This window comes from Parambassis ranga, chromosome 21 (assembly GCF_900634625.1).
Source record: "Parambassis ranga chromosome 21, fParRan2.1, whole genome shotgun sequence".
NCBI classification, from domain to species: Eukaryota; Metazoa; Chordata; class Actinopteri; family Ambassidae; genus Parambassis; species Parambassis ranga.
In genome coordinates, this window is record NC_041041.1 from 19,206,783 (window position 1) to 19,221,601 (window position 14,819).

The following is a 14,819-nucleotide window of genomic DNA, read 5'->3' on the forward strand; positions in this document are numbered from 1 at the left end:
TTGATCCACATACAGAGACTGTCAACAAAAACAATATCCTAACCTCAAACAGGACTCTGTCTTCCTCTTCAGTTGTTTATTTCTTTCTCGGTTTCTAAGCGCATTTCTTACAGAGCAACACATTCATACAAAGACACAATCACACAAACAGGAATATAATCGATATGCCAATATCTCTCTCATACACCGGCAGAACCAATTTTGTTTCCCCAGCAGCCAATGTCCCGTATCTGAAGAAAATGTTTATTGTGCAACAATGAACTTTGACCTCCAAATTGTATTCCACAAATATAAAGAATATATATATATATATATATATGTGTGTGTCACACAAACCTGCACACACAATGCCTCCGACCCTGGCTGAAGAAAAGGAGAAAACATAATACTTTTTCAGGTTAGTATCAGTTATAGAGTTCTGTTTAAAACATGCTCTTCTCAGTGTATTACAAAGACCTTGTATGCTCTCATTTCTACCTTAAGTGTCCATGTCTCTCCCTCTTCACATTCGAATGAATGATGACGCTGAATGAAGTGACACTATAAGAGCTTCACCTTGTCCTGTTTTTGTTTATGATTTTCTATAAAGGACTGGCATGTTTCTCCATATTTGCAAATGGCACCATATACTCACTGTGATACTAAACACTTCATACAGTCTGAGGTTCTCTCTTTATGAAATGAAATGTGTCACTAATGCAAAATATCACTCTAAAGGGTAGATTTCTAAAGGGTTAATATCATGCAAGTTGCTAGTCATTATCTGTTCATTGATTACTGTCCAGTTAATATCTGAATATATTTAACAAAAGCACTAAGGTGTCATCCAAAGAAAATGTCTTAATGTGTAAAATAATATTCTTCTACTAATAAGAAAGTGTAAGATAATCACAAAACACCACCTTGACAATGTTGTATTGAATTGTGCCCTTATTATAAATGGTATGTATATAAGATGTGATGGTCCTTTCCTTTTAAATATATTATGTGCAGACTAGCACGACTCAGAAACACACACACATATTTCACATAAACCCACATTATTTGTGTTAATGTACACAAAACAATACATTTAATTACATGACTATTTTGCATAATTTGATGAGACTCTGAGTCATAATAATAATAAAAGTCTTTCACTGATCCTCTAAAGAGCAACAATGGTATACATAATGAAAGCAAAACAGCTGCTAAATAATCCTGCAAATGACTCTACCGGCCTTATTTTTGCCACTGACGCATTCAGCTGTTATCCCAGGTGTTATGTTATGGAAAAGATCCTAACATGTGGCAGAGGTCTCACTCGGAAGTCTCATAGGAGATGAGCTGTTTTAAAAAGACAAGAGCTGTCTTGGGAGGAGTAGAGCATCATTACATAAATACAGAACACATAACTGACTGCATGTAAAAGATTAAACACAGTCGGTGCATTTTACAGTCAAGATAACAAAATATCACCCAATAGCATGCAGATACTCTTACAGTGGAGGTAGGCTAATATTATTATCTCAGGTTGGGCTAGCATCACACAATGACCCCAAAATAATAACATATATTTGAGAGGGATCGCAAGATTGGAGTCGTATACATGAGAAAATCCTAAATATATTTTTCGAAAAGAGTCATAAAACACTACTGCATTACCACACAGACAGAGGCCCTTAGAAGAGCAGATTGCGGGTTAGTGAGCTAATGATGTCAGCGCAGTAGGCAACATTAGCATGAGCTAAGAGCTAAGGAGTAACCCACATCTGGTTAGTGTGACCACAGCTGGTTAAAACTCAGCATTGAATGTGGAAAAAATAATTGGGTTTAGTACCAAATCATAAAATACTGTAACCATTACATGCACTCCCTCAGATGAATCATTCAATAGCTTTTTGAGAAGCAAATACAGACTCCCGAAGACCAACACAGACACACAGACACACTCATCGCAATCCGCCAAAGACAAAGACAAAAACAGCTAATCCTCATCCTGTTGCTCTCTTTATCCTTTTAACTCCTTTATCCTTATTTAACTTTTCCTCCCATCCCTCAGTCACTCTCCAAACTGATTCCTGGACAACGATTTACCATGTGACCCTATCACAGACTGGATATGGAGTCATTCAGAGATCATCCTAGTGTCCACAAAACATGTCGGCTGTGACTTGTTTGCTAAGACTGGACCTACAGCGAGGCAGACGGACAGAAGGAACTGGGTGACATTTGGAGGGTCCTGACCTGATAAACCCTTCTCTCTGATCTCCTACTCTGCACATCTTGCTCCATCACAGCCTTCCAGAGGATTTAAATGGGCTTTAGGAGAGAATCTGTCCACCACTCCTCCATGCCAGCACATGGCACTCAGCCCCGTCGTGAGAAGATCAACTTGTGGCAATACCAACAAACTGGTATGAAATGAGTCCTGTAACCAGAGCTGCACTGGCCATCTGGAGTATTAGGTGCATTGGAGAGATGGCATGGAGGAAGGTTTTACAAGCTCTGACCCTAAACCTGAACTCTGAGATGACAAACATCAAGACAACAAACTTGAAACAAGTTTTTGGTTCTAGAGTTGATGATAACAAGTAGTGTTTAAAACCCATAGACTGTTTACAGAGCTGGATAAACTCTCTTTGACATCAACCATGCTTCTTGTAGAGCAGTTTGAAGCCCACTATGGCTTCACCACCTCAAACTTACAGACCAGGCTGCACAGTTGGCTATTCTAACATAGGAATCTATCAAGATCAACTCCTGCTTTAGGTGGCCCCTGAGGAAGTGCAGTTTTTTGAACTTCGGTGTTGGCTTAACTTTTCAGCAATATTGAAGTGTCAAGAGTGTAAAGCACTCAAGTCAAACAGAAAATAATATCGCTGGCTTATGCACAATTTTCACGTTTTAGGCCTATACAGACTCTGTTTCAAAATTAACTATCCAGGTGCGGGGGTGCAGGGGCAGCAGTCTAAGCAGAGACACTCAGACTTCCCTCTCATTGGACACTTCTTCCAGCTCTTCCGGGGGAATCCCAAGGCATTCCCAGGCCAGTCGAGAGCCATAGTCTCTCCACCGCATCCTGGGTCTTCCCCAGGGTCTCCTCCCAGTGGGACATGCCCGGAACACCTCTCCAGGGAGGCGTCCAGGAGGCATCCGAAACAGATGCCCGAGCCACTTCAGCTGGCTCCTCTCGATGTGGAGGAGCAGTGGCTCTACTCCGAGCTCCTCTCCCTATCTCTAAGGTAGCGCCCAACTTAACTAGCTACATTAATTCAACAGCATGCAGTTTCTTTGCCTTATTTGTTGTTATGCTATCTGCTGCATAGAAGCTCTTGAAGCTCAGCTTGTCACTCCCTCCCATTTGCGCTGACTGTTAGTCTGTGTGATAAAGGGACATTGACAGATGGTTCATCCAATCAGCAGCCAAGCATTCTTTTTTGAAAAAGTACAGATCCTCTTCAGCCTTTCATCAGCAGGAAAACAGCCTGTGTGCTGTCAAGGGCGGGACTTATCACCATATAAGCTGTGTATAAACCCTGCAGTTGTAGTGTATACATTACTGACTGAATGTTTCTTCTGTGGTAAGATTATAAAAAATACGTTTACATTAGTGTTCATCTTATATGGCATACTTATATACTTAGATTTAGTTAGCCTTCAACACTACGACTCCTGAGATTTTACACATTTGTTGTGTTGTGTCTGGTTATGAAACAAAAAGGCAGAGTGCGGCTGAGGTTTGTTCTGACAGGTTAACTTGCTAAAATTAGAAGCCATTTAAATAATCTTGTTTCTGGAGTGACATCGTATTAAATCCACACTGTGATTTATTATTGCATGTAAGCATGAATTCTTCGTGAAACTAATAAAGGCAGAGGAGATAATAGATCAGAGGACCATCTGCATGCAATATCCTTTTCTTGCCACTTTTCTCCATCTTTCATTCCTTTCAGCTCGCTGTCCTCATGTGCCCTTCTCCTGGGAAAAAAAAAAGCTCATCACTTTTTTCTCCTGCTTTACAGCCTTCCTCGGTAAGTCTGGAGTAGTTTGTTGTTGCTAGTTGAGTAAAATGAATCTATACATTTTAGGTGTTTTTTGGAATAAAGTGAATTATGACATGATGAACAATGGAGGGACAAAGACTTTCTGAGTAGAGACTCACACAAAATATCCGGTCAGGATTCTAACAGTAAATCTGTGCTTGTATGTTTAGACCTTTTCTTCCTCTCTACCTCTCTGGCTTCCTTCCCTTGAGCGGTGTGAACACAAATTCTCGACTACAGAGTCTATTAGCTCGGACAGGGAGTGAATAAAGAGGGAGATGTATTTTGGGAAGATTATAATTGCTCATGTCATGCTGGTCCCAATCCTGTGACTGACTGTAAGATTTCAGTGTGTGTGTGTGTGTGTGTGTGTGTGTGCACATATAGGCTGAAAGCTCCCCACGGCTGTGTGAAAAATGTGTGTGTGTGTTGAGAGACAGAGAAGCAGTGGTGACCCGCAGAGAAAAGCTTTAATCTTAGTTATTAATAAGAAAAGTATTTTACAGTTTGTTTGAAAGTGTCAAGTTAAGGCTCCCTGCACCTATGGTTGGTTTGGAAACTTTAAATTGAAACTGTTTAATTGGTGAATGATGTTGTTTGGGTGTGTGTGGAGTCTACACTCAAAAGCTAAACTCAGAGAAATCAGCACCACTTATTTGGTGGTGCACAAAGTGCCATAAAATGGCTCTTAAAAGGCTTATCATTTCTATTTTCAAACACATAGTTATGACCGGTAAATTGACTGTGTTTGAGCCTGAAAGTCTACCCAAAAAGTGTTTATATCCAAAGTGTTTATGTAAGACTCACATCACATTTGGCTCTTATAGCCTGATGGAAAAATACCACCATGCTGAGAGGAAGTGTGTTTAGAGACAAAAATGAAAGAGTGCAATAAAAAGTGCACAATGGGCACTTTTATTTTCTTTTAACCTGAGAGGGCAGAGGGTTTGTTACACAGATCCATCTGGGCAGACGTCCCTGGAAACAGTTTGCATTCTCTAAAAAAAATAGTTGGCAGGTGATTAGAGGGAGCAGCTGTCCGTCACTGGCTAACTTCAAAGGTGAAGCGCGCTAAGATGCAGAGACAATTCTGCATTAAAACATCTTGGCTACCAATTTAGAGTTTTATAGAGGTTAAAAAGGTTACGAGATTAGAGGAGAAGTGTCAAAAACTGCAGTTCTCCCTGCAGCCTCTAGGGCCTGGCTCCAAAAGTGAGTCAGTCCCCATAGACCTCTAGTTTACAGCAGTAATAAACATGTTTATAGTAAGGTTTGGGTCCCCATTGATAATGCCCCCTTTCTATGACAACTGTATATTATAAAAAGCCAAGCAGTAAACATGTTTATTTCTGCTGCAAAGATGGCCATTTTAACATGGGGGCCTCTAGAGGCTGTGGGGTGAACTGCAGTTTTTAACACTTCCACGTGGGCTTCATGTGTCAGGCCTCCGTCAGGTACTCAACATGCTTTTTTTTTTTGGAAACTTATAGGTGACATCACACATGCTTCCTCAATGGTTGTGTGGATACCTGCAGGTTCTTCCTAAAAACATTTAGAAATACTACAGATAATGCTTCATCTTACCACACAGCTGCATCATGAGCAATGTAATAACATGAAAGCAGAACGATGTGTCTGTTTGTGTGTTGAAATGTCAATCACGACTCTAACAGTATGTCCGATGGGTGCTGACAATTGGGTAGTTGTCGCAGTAACTAATCTGTAAGTCTTGTTGGTCAACACTTGTTTTTATTTGTTCCCTATAAATAACACTGAATTCAGTAGTCAGTCGTGTAATTACAGTGGGAAGGTTGGTCAAGTTATTTGCTTTTTTTTTTTTACCCCTGCAGCAATTATTTCACACAGAACAATGTTATTCACAATAAAGTCTGAATTGTCAGATAAAACAATGGCAGCGCTGTCACAGCAGCTGAGTGACAGCTTCACAATTACTGACTGCCTTTCGCTAATTGAAATTTCACATTAGCTTGTGTGCTGATTTGTTGTGACCGCGGAGTCCGTCTATGCTGGAAGCTTTAGAGTCGAGAAAATGTTTGTGTTTGTTAAAAGGATCACAGAAGAAGAACAGGTGATGGAAGGCTACACTTTCATTTAAACTTATTACATAACAAGGTTAGAAATGCTGCATGAATGAATAGATTTGATGTTTTTTTGCACAGGAAAATATAAAGAAGATGACAATTGAGCTGAGTAGAGCAACTTCATTTCCTTTTCAAAAGATATCAACAGCAGAGATCTCCTCTCCTATTGTTATTATTCTATCTTCCTCTCTCAAAGGGATGATGGATGTCATTTCCCCTTTTTATCACCTTCGCCTGACAAACTTAAGACTGTTGCAGTGAAGGAATATGTGTGTGTGTGTGTATGTGTGTGTGTGTGCCATCTTTGAAGATGCAAGAACACAAGCACAGGTGCTGGAAATTGTGTGTAGACACATAGTGTTTCTCATGTTGAGTAAAAATTAAGCTGACACTCCAAAAATGAGATGGGACTCAGGCCGTTTGATAACAACACCAAACAGCTGTAGTACAAGTCTTTCTTAGAGGAAATAAGTGCATCAATATAAATCCAACACATCTGATTGTGAGTCTAGGAATCTCTGGCATACTTTATTCCTATAATTCAGAGAGTTTTTTCATTTTGTTTTGACTTTTTAATTAATCACTTCTATTCAATTCAGTCTAGAAGTCTGATGTTAATGTAGAATTTAGACTTTGATCTCCTAATTCTACTTTAATGTCTGATTTATGACTTTAATCTTTAAATTGTTACTTTTTCCCTTAGAATAAAGATATATTTTTCAATTACTTAAATCCATTTTTAAAGAGAAGCAGAAGAAAATAAATCAGATTTGATTTCCCTCAGAATTCTCATATATCATTTTTAAAAAGGTAAAGAGCAAATCCTCTGCCACAGCACTACCTGTGATTAGATTGAACTTACAGTACAATACAGCATGATGACTGTGTGCACATTGTTGTTACATTAACAATGTGTAGATTTAATAAGTAGGATATTTCTGGATACTGCTCATCATTCAGCAGAGGGAATGTGTTCTATTTAATAATCCTAATACACTTCTTGAGTTTAATGTTTCTATCTGTTGCATTAGTGTGAGCAGTAAGAGTGCATTAAACAGTCAAATGAATTAACGTATGATCAACATCACATGTTTTTCTTTCTTTGCTGCATTGCGTTTTTGTGCTTTTTTGTGTTTGCTAATTTGTGCTGTGACACTGGTTCCCCTGAAGTGTCTAGATGATGGAGAGGAGGGTGGACACCAGCACCGTAGGACACTGTCACATGCTGCAGTCCATCTTCATCTGTGGTCGTTGTTAATGTTGGACGGTCCAACCTCTCCCACAGCTTCTGCTTGAAGACACGTCCCAGTTCCAAACTGTACTTCCGCAAGTGGCCTTTCTTGGTCCTAGGAGCAGGTACATATGAATTAAAAAGTACTTTAGGCTATAAGATTAAGATTAAGATTAAGAAACCTTTATTAGTCCCACAATGGGGAAATTGCATTTTTGCAACGGCATACAGACAGCAAGGGATAAGTTAAGAAAAACATATATACATTATAAAATAGACTACCAATAAGACAGATAATAAGTGATTATCCATGACAGAGCTCAGACATACCTCATCGTTTCATCAAAAGCTTGGTGGTAGATCCGCTGGTACTCCTCCACTGATCGGCCGTGTATTGTCACAGCACTGTCACTGTTGACCACAGAGGAGGCCTGGAAGCGAGGAGCCACACTGGAGACCACCGGCAGGTCAGCTGGTGGGATGGTGTTATGGGTCCCCTGCTTTCTTGGTGGTTCTGCATCAGGCAGGGAGTCCTGCTTCCTCTTCTGGGGAGTGGCTGCAGACCGCTGGGAGCTGGAGTTCGGTTTGTCCTGCAGAAGGTCATCAGAGAGCTTAGACTGAATGTACATGGAGCTTGAGGAGAGAAGAAAGTGTGTTTTTCTCCCCTGTGTTCAGACAGACTTCCTGACATCTTACCTGGTCGTTCCTGCAGTGTGGAAACCTGAAGCAGCCTGTGGATCTCTTTCGTGCAGAGATTCTCCTTCTCTGAGCGTAGTCGTGCTCTCTGAGGTGGATTTGCTGCAACACACACAGGCATGTTCCAGTCATAAACACCTAAATGTGACAGTATAAGGGCCTGACCTCCAACCTCTACTGCTGATTATGGAGTAGCCGAATCAAACCCTTGCATGTAACTATGTAAATGTATATGTTGATAAAGATGCACATTTAATTACAACATAAGTCACACTTCAGGCCTCTCTCACGTGCAGGGACATAATTAAAAAAGAATGAATAAAACCTGAAAGAGTGTACAGGATCTGAATACATTTACTTTTGTGTCAAATGGCCTTATTTAGGTCAAACTGCTTTGTGTATTACTGCCTGGCTGTATAGTTACAATGGTCCCACAGTCAAATATGTCGTGTCAAGCCAAATGTAGTCTTTGCTAAGGAGTGTGTACATACTGCACAGTCTGGATGTTGCAGCATCAAAGAATATGTGCAGCATAGGTGATTATTCATGTGTAGTTTTAGCAAAATAAACCACTGAAACACTGCACATTATAGACAGGTGATGCACATTGTAGCTGGCTGAATGTCTAGCCTTGCACATACAACGAGCCTTAATGGCCTCTTGGTATGAAAATGCTATATAAATGTTTATTTAAATGATTTGAGTCTAGTACATGTAGGCTAATTGAGAATAGTAAGTTGCATGACAGATGCAGCTGCGTTATCTATTAGCTGTGTGGTTATGGCAATGCGTCCATAGTTTTTTGAATAATAGGCTAAAATATGGTCATATTGTCATTAAACTGCCTAAATACACTTGTAAAGTGAGGTAGCTAAATGCTAACAGCTCCTCAAAGTGCACAGATTAAACTATAAATAAACAACAGTAAATGATTTCAATAATTAGATTTTACTCAGGCCTGAACAGCTGCCACTATTCACCACTCGACACATCACATGTACACATTCATATTATATTACATTCATATTTGTATTTTGATTTTGACATGAATATATTTAGTTTCTGCAGCAGTGCAGCTTCAGAGCTAACATGCATAAAAGACAATCGACAATGAAAAAGTTCCGATCTCACATTTTCCATGCTGGAAGTTTTGCAGGGTTTCAGTCTCTGTTGAGTTTTTCCTAGATGCCAAAAATCCTTGTACGTCGGTGAGAAATGTTCGCTTTCTGTCAGAAATCGCAGTGTCAAGCTAGATCTCCGTCAGGTGGAATCCTATCGCATTTTTTAAAAAGTTTGTATGTAGTGTGGTGATGACATCATGAAATCGTCACAGCAACAAAAACATTCCTTTAATGTTGAGTTTTAAATGTTTGGATTATAATTCAACTCATAAATTGTACCATTTCTTTTTCACTAGAAGTGACTGATTTGACTTTTTTGTATTTATTAGCAAAAACTACAATATAAAATATATTTTGTTTTTGTCTCACCTGCAGGAGTCAGGATTGTGATCTCACGTGTTTGTATATTGAGTTTTATATTGACATTTGGTTTCCACAGCAACGGACGTTACGTGTCACCTCATCAAGCTGTCATTCATTTGGCGGCTACTTGCTAACTATTTGCTAGGCTATATGCTACATGCTAACATTAACTGTCACATCAAGACAGCAGATTGACGTCACCTTCAGCTAAATGACGGCTGTTTGCATGGTGGCAGCTCCACCACTAACATCTGTTCAACTTGTAGTTATTGTCAGTGAGTTGTCAATAAAATGCAAACAGCTGCACACTAGGAGCACATTTCAGCTTTAACACATGAACTTTGAAGACAAAGTGTTCACTGCCCATGTTCACAGGTGTTACAATGACTTTAATGTGAATGGCTGATCACTTACACCCCACCATGTTTGTTATAATATTTTCACAGTGGAAAGACGAGGCCTCCGTCTCTGCAGCCAGCCTGATTTCAGTCCATCTACTCTGCAACTTAGATCTACAGCCACGTCAAAATACTTTAGATGATCTAATAAAATACAACAATTACACAAAGAAATCCAACCAGTGTCATGTGATTATAGTTTTTTCATCTAAGCATGTTAAAAGCCAGGTTAGGCCTCAAGCTACTGTGTGTGCTGCAGCAGTTCAGACTAATCAGTTCCTTTTGAGGAACTACTGGCTGCATGGGCCTTTTTAGGAGTGACTTATATAAGTAACTTATAACCTAAGTTACATGCAAATGGTCACAATGACATGTTTTCCTTACTAATGCCATATAACCCTCTTTTACATCAGACTTTATGTTTTACTGACACTGATCGTGGTCTGGCCACAAGCTGGTCTGGTCTGGCTGTTCAACAACTGTCATGTGTGAACTGTAGCTGTTGGCACACCTGCCTTTCCTGAGGCCATCGTGACATAGATAGGTGGTGGTCAGGTCTGTCTGTCTCAAAGACATGTATATCATACTTTAACCGATGGGCCCGCCGAAGGGCCGAAAACGTACAGGTACTATTACTTCAAATTCTGATCAAATTCCGCCACGGTTGCGGCCATGTTTGTAGTCCAATGAAAGAGGACAAGCTACAGAATCGAATGGTACAAAAAATCTAATGGACTACAATACCCAGCTGACGTAAAATCCCTGTGTAAAGACTAGACGCAACAACACTAACGCTAGCTAACTACGCGTATGTGTTTGTGGAGGTTGTAGTTGCTTTAGTGTGCTTCAGTGACTTTCGGTGAATTTCAGTGAGTTTCAGTAAGTGTCAGAGGGTTTTTTTAGGTTGTTAGCTAGCGTATCTCTTCATGATACCGTGACGAGAGGGGCATGGAGCAGAATTTCAACGGCAGGAATTTCCGGATTCGTTCGACCCCGTTGCCAGCAACGTTGAACGTTGGAAAAGATAGACCCAGTTTGAGTAAGTTGAGTAAGTTTTGTACATTTATTTTGAAGTGTAAACTATTTGTTGCTAATATCCGTGTTGATCGATAAAATGATTTATTATATATATACGTGTACACAATATAGTAGACAGCAGGGTGGTAGTTGGGGTGAGAGAGGAGGATGCAGAGGATAGTGGTGATGATTCACTGTGGCAACCCCTAAGGGAACAGCTGAACAGAGATGAAGAAGGATGATTCAATCCTATTCAATACTGTCTTTACATATTATTTACATAATATGTGTATTTCAATATGTATGCAATTACAGATAATAATAATTGTTATTATTTTCACAGCCAACAAGAGGGAAGAGAAGAGGAAAGCGAGGTTCCAGGCCCATCTGGGCTCAACACTGAGGCATCACCTCTCCTTGTTGTTATTTTTATTTTCTTTACCTAATATTTGGTTGGACTTTCATTAATGTACATTAGTTATTAGTTATTATAATAAAAACTACTCTATTTGGAGACAAAATCATACATTTTGATGTTTTTTTCTATTGATTTGACACTGTGCATAATGGTAGAAGTTGATGAAGTGCAAGGTAAATTCATACCCAAAAGCTCCAGTAGATGGCAATAGACTAGTGAAATGGATATAAATTGTATTTTCCAGCCCGTTTCCACTGGAAATGAGTAAGCTAGCTATAGCTATAGTAACCTATTTGGCAATGTGGTGCCAAATTGTGCCAAACTGAGTGTCCGCCTGGTGATATCCTTACTAAAACCTTTGTGAAGGCTTTGCTCTTTGTTCAAATTCTATCAAATTTGGTATATTTGTAGCCAAGGAATAGCTGAATGTGATCAATGGCATCTGTGTACATAGAATCATTGTTAGCATAATGTTTTCCTCTGTCAAATAGGAAAAAAACTCAGGCGAGGAAAAATTGTTACATTTCTCCTGTAGTTTTTTCTAATTTACTCAGGCATACTAATAGACACAATATTTTAAACACTGGAAATGCATTCTCTGAGGTCCCTAGATGTCCCTAGACACCAAGAACATGCATATGCACATTATTATTGTGGTGCATTTCCTCATTTTCTTCGGGAATGTCTTTTTAGGTGATTTTTTCTTTTAATATGGCCAGGGTTTTGTCAGGAGTCAGGTTTGAGCCAGGGCTGTTAGTTTGGTATTTTGTTATGTTATCCTGATTCTGGCTTTATTTTCTGTTTTTGTATTTACTTCCTGTTTTATTTTGAAATCACTGACCTCCCTCTCGTTCCAGGTGTCTTGACTTCCCCTTCCTCGTGTGCTCCCTCCTCCTCCCGGGGATTACCTGCTCCTCCCTAATGTGTGCCACCTGTGTCTCATTGTCTCCAAGCCTCCCTTGTATATCTAGTCTGTCTTCCCTTCACTCGGTGTCAGTTTGTTTTGTGTCTTTGCGGGTTCATGTCGTCCTCTCTATGCCTTGCCAGCCTTCACGGACTTTGACCTCACGCCATGGTAAAACCTTGTTTGCCTTGTACCTTTTTTTGACTCTCATGCTAAGAAGAACCTTTTTGAATTTTGGAACTGACTGGAGTTCACTTTGATTTGTTTATTTGTGAGAAATAAAAGACTGATTGTTGAGATCCGCTCCTGTCGTGCACTTGTGTCCTCTCCTCATCGCTTAGCCCTGACAGGTTTAAAGGGTTAAAGATGAATTTCAGTTTTAAAAACACACACTGTGCTTCCTGTTTTATTTTGATAGTCCTGTCCTCCTTGTGTCTTCTCTGTGAATTCACTTCCTCTTGTTTCCCTCCACTGTGATCACCTGCTCCGCCCTAATTGTGTTGACCTGTGTGTCGTCACCCTTGTCTATTTAAGTCTTGTTCCCGCCTTTGCTCTTGTTGGTTCGTCTGCTGCTTCACCTGCTGTCTGTCTCTCCCCTGTGGTCAGCCTTCTCCTCCCATCCTCCTGGATTATCGTTCCTTTGGTTGGTTTTTCTCTTCTTGGTTTTCATGTTGTTCTTTGTTTGAACATTTGGACTGAGTGTTTAGTTGTTTGGCTTGGAATAAAGCTCACCTTTTGTTGGACTTAGTTTTCATCTTGTCTGTTCAACCATGACTTTTTTCAGAGTTTTGAATATTGCAAAATGTTTGAATTTTCTTTCCGTTTTTGTGTTTTTGTGACACAATCCTCACTCGAACAAGGAAAAAAAAAGTTGTTTGTGTATAACTCCTAACTGCTCTTTGCTGTGTTCTATAAATTGAACTCACATGATCATACAATGCCAGCAGTCAGCCAAATACTGCAGCACAAATACACAAACTGCCACCCAGTGCAGCCTTGTAATGCGCATCCAAGTCCAAGTTTAATTAATCACTTCTATTCAATTCAGTCTAGAAGTCTGATGTTAATGTAGAATTTAGACTTTGATCTCCTAATTCTACTTTAATGTCTGATTTATGACTTTAATCTTTAAATTGTTACTTTTTCCCTTAGAATAAAGATATATTTTTCAATTACTTAAATCCATTTTTAAAGAGAAGCAGAAGAAAAGAAATCAGATTTGATTTCCCTCAGAATTCTCATATATCATTTTTAAAAAGGTAAAGAGCAAATCCTCTGCCACAGCACTACCTGTGATTAGATTGAACTGCAGGTTAATACAGCATGATGACTGTGTGCACATTGTTGTTACATTAACAATGTGTAGATTTAATAAGTAGGATATTTCTGGATACTGCTCATCATTCAGCAGAGGGAGTGTGTTCTATTTAATAATCCTAATACACTAATACACAGTAAAAACATTTAATGAACAAAAACTTTTTACAACAAAAAAATAGCAAAATTAATAATAAAAGTTAATAAAAATCTTTACAGTGTCAATATATAAAGTGTCCTTATTTACACTTATTTGCTAATTTGTGCTGTGACACTGGTTCCCCTGAAGTGTCTAGATGATGGAGAGGAGGGTGGACACCAGCACCGTAGGACACTGTCACATGCTGCAGTCCATCTTCATCTGGGGTCGTTGTTAATGTTGGACGGTTCAACCTCTCCCACAGCTTCTGCTTGAAGACACGTCCCAGTTCCAAACTGTACTTCCGCAAGTGGCCTTTCTTGGTCCTAGGAGCAGGTACATATGAATTAAAAAGTACTTTAGGCTATAAGATTAAGATTAAGATTAAGAAACTTTTATTAGTCCCACAATGGGGAAATTGCATTTTTGCAACGGCATACAGACAGCAAGGGATAAGTTAAGAAAAACATATATACATTATAAAATAGACTACCAATAAGACAGTGATTATCCATGACAGAGCTCAGACATACCTCATCGTTTCATCAAAAGCTTGGTGGTAGATCCGCTGGTACTCCTCCACTGATCGGCCGTGTATTGTCACAGCACTGTCACTGTTGACCACAGAGGAGGCCTGGAAGCGAGGAGCCACACTGGAGACCACCGGCAGGTCAGCTGGTGGGATGGTGTTATGGGTCCCCTGCTTTCTTGGTGGTTCTGCATCAGGCAGGGAGTCCTGCTTCCTCTTCTGGGGAGTGGCTGCAGACCGCTGGGAGCTGGAGTTCGGTTTGTCCTGCAGAAGGTCAGCTGGTGGGATGGTGTTATGGGTCCCCTGCTTTCTTGGTGGTTCTGCATCAGGCAGGGAGCCCCGCTTCCTCTTCTGGGGAGTGGCTGCAGACCGCTGGGAGCTGGAGTTCGGTTTGTCCTGCAGAAGGTCATCAGAGAGCTTAGACTGAATGTACATGGAGCTTGAGGAGAGAAGAAAGTGTGTTTTTCTCCCCTGTGTTCAGACAGACTTCCTGACATCTTACCTGGTCGTTCCTGCAGTGTGGACACCTGATGCAGCCTGTGGATCTCTTTCGTGCAGA